We start from the raw sequence: 3,143 nt of genomic DNA, 5'->3' as shown, positions 1-3,143 counted from the left end.
TGGCAGGCGGCTTTCCTTCCTTACAGGAATGCAGTCGGTATTTCTAAGCCGCGGCACAACACGAACACGTGTTGACTGAATGTTTACCAGTTGTCGAACTTAGTAAACAGTGCGTGCGTCATAACTGTTAAAGTCAGCTGATACTTTCTAGGGTACTGATTTCGTAATCTGGTTATGTCACACCATTCAGTACAGACCGGTCAGAATCCTCGCTTCCTCGTGATTCTCAGTAAGGCGAATGCAAAGAAAAGGAGACTTTGTAACCAACAATTTGAAACTTTTTTTGACGGAGAGATGTATGTATGACCACTGCAAAAGTATGTCAGACTAGAGACGTTTTAAAAAAAATGTATGGTTCCCGGTAATAGTTTGTGTTTGGTCATTTCATAAATGGCATGAGCTTGAAACACCTCTTGTTGAACGAATGGTTTCAATGGCAAATTCGAAATTGAATTATATGAAAGTACGAGAAACTGCAAAGAACATCAGTTTAGACAATGTTTCACACATACGTAACATAATGGACTGTTGTCCCATGTGAATCTTGGTCTGTTTCCTTACGTATCTTGTAGCTTGAATTCACTAAATATTGTACAATACAAATCACAGGTGTTTAAGTTCTCTTATTTCCAATACAAATGCACAATGACACTAACAACAGTTGTGTTCTTCTTGGTCTGATAAGGGGAGAAGTTCAGGGAAAGGGAAAGCCCGACATCGTATTGATATTGTTCATCGTTTTTATTTCATTCTGGTGTGTTTAAAAATCCCTTAATACGGCATTTAGATAGGCTAACTTTACAACCGGCACTGCCATTCAAAAACGCAGCCCACCACACAAACTGAGGATGGTTAACCTGTGTTCTGTCCAGCGACAAGAGGTTTCATTGTTAGCCAATGCTAGAAGATACCCAAGGGCGCGTTCTTATTATTCCTGTTCTTTTTGGGACCTGTTTTTGGAATGAATGGAATAGCATTTTCCCGACAGCAGAATGGACAGAATACGGTTTACTCGGAATAGTGTGTTCACCACGGCGGCCATGTTGGAAGAGCCAAACAATAAAAGGTATTTGCAGAAAAATAAAATTTGTTTACCAAAGGAAAATCATTCTATTGTTTCGCTCCTCCAATATGGTCGTCGTGAGCACACTCTATACGCAGAATATGCAATCTTTTGGTAAAGTTTTGGCGGGAAGATCGCGCGCGGCCCGCCAGGGCTCTCCCCAACGAACCCTTGAATTCGAACTTGCTTTCGGCGACGTCTTGCGCTTAGCGAAGCCCCAAGATGTCAGCAGGACAAACAGTTCGTTATCTTCATCTTCCCTTGCTTTTTTTGTACATACACTCTGTTTTTTTTTTTATAAGAACCTTTTTTATAAGAATGTCGAGGCTGAGATTAACCAAAATTTTAAGAACCTATCAAGAACATTCCTCAGGCTGAGAGTCGATTAAGAACGTTTTTATTTTGCTAATCTGTATATAAAATCAAGGTAACAAATGTAAATTAACCAAAATACTTAAGGGCATGTTTTGTTGAACATTAACAATGGTGACACACATCTCGGTTTGTCATAATCAGCAGTTCTTGATACCATATCTCAGCAGGCAATGCACTTTGAAAGGTTTCCTGGTCACGTCCGGATTGATTTACTGAAATACATGTAGTGTATACCATGTAATATAAGGACATCTTAAGAACGTTTTCAGCCTCAAATCGCAAAAAAAGATAAGAACGTTTAGCCTCAGCTCCAAAATTAGATGTTCTTATAAAAAAACCAGTATTATCAGTCAGAATATTGAGAAATTAGGCCACAAACGTTTTTTTTACCAGTATTACTGTACAATATTATTTTATGAACTTACTATACGACACTTAAAACTACACCACACAGTGTACATAAATGAATGCCTAATAGCAGTTCTAATTAGCCCACCAACTTGCAGTTATAGGCAGTGTAAATTTCGCTTGGTGTTCTGGCATGTCTATTGACAAACAAACGCGCGTGAGTAGATGTATCAATTGGCTCTCACTTCGGTCAAGACGAGTCAAATAATTTTCAGAATATCCATTATTGTGGGAATTTCATTCCGTATATTCTGTTCTCATAAACTGGAATAAGAATTAACCCGACTAATGGGCGCTGAATCCCCCGCTTGTGAGCGTGGCTGAAATTCACTTTCATCTTGAGAGAAAGCAGGCCAACACTGATACTTATCATCAACGTTGGGCTCAATTTGCACGGAAAGTAAGAAAACTGTGTGTAAGCATGAAAAAAAAAAAAAAAAAAAGAAAGAAAGGAAAGATTGAGGCCTTTTAGCTAATTGTTATTCCTGATATTTTTGTCACATACAGATTAATTTTCTATATGCAACTTTTTTTTTTTTAAAATAAATCTAGTATCATACTACTAAATAATACCCTTTTTTATCACATATCTACAGAAATAAAGAGATCTAGTCAATATACAATACTTTACCTGAATATTTAGGCAGTTAAACATAATATAAAGCCTCAACATATGAGGAGTTAATATATTCACAATAATTCCAGGAAATAATGTACCATGTGTATGTAGATAATCTACTTCACGTGGCTTTGTCACCGCACAATATGAACTGAAAGCCTTCCGTGTTTCTTGCTAATTCTCAGTACATTTTTCGACTCTTTTGTACGGCACTTGATCAAGAGCAACGTTGTTTTGGGGGAGACGCTTAGTAACAACTAAAAAAAAATTCTTTTTGAATAAAATATGATTTATCAAAGTGACGTTGCAGTATTAGGCAACCTATTAATGTTTTGATAAACCACATACAACTATTTCAATTGATGTTGTTTTGGTCGCAGTTGCTCTAAAATAAACCGAACGGTGACACTCTTCGAATAAACGCCCCTCTCAAGCTCAATTTTTTTGGGATAATCAGCGCATTGTTGTTCAGTGAGGGGTGAGACGCTTGTTCGGGGACGACACGGGGAAGGCGCTTTTAAGCACTTGCTTACATCCAGTAACTTGTTTATACAACAACGCGCAATATTAAAATCTCATTGTATATTGCAATTCCAGAGCTTTGATGAGCTTAGCGACCATGGTATATGAATTAATATGCCATGCTCGAGAAAGAACCGTCGGTCGTCCTTAAAAAAT

Source organism: Pavona decussata, unplaced genomic scaffold (genome assembly GCF_977016875.1).
Source record: "Pavona decussata unplaced genomic scaffold, jaPavDecu1.1 SCAFFOLD_58, whole genome shotgun sequence".
NCBI lineage: Eukaryota > Metazoa > Cnidaria > Anthozoa > Scleractinia > Agariciidae > Pavona > Pavona decussata.
This window is presented reverse-complemented; position numbering follows the sequence as displayed.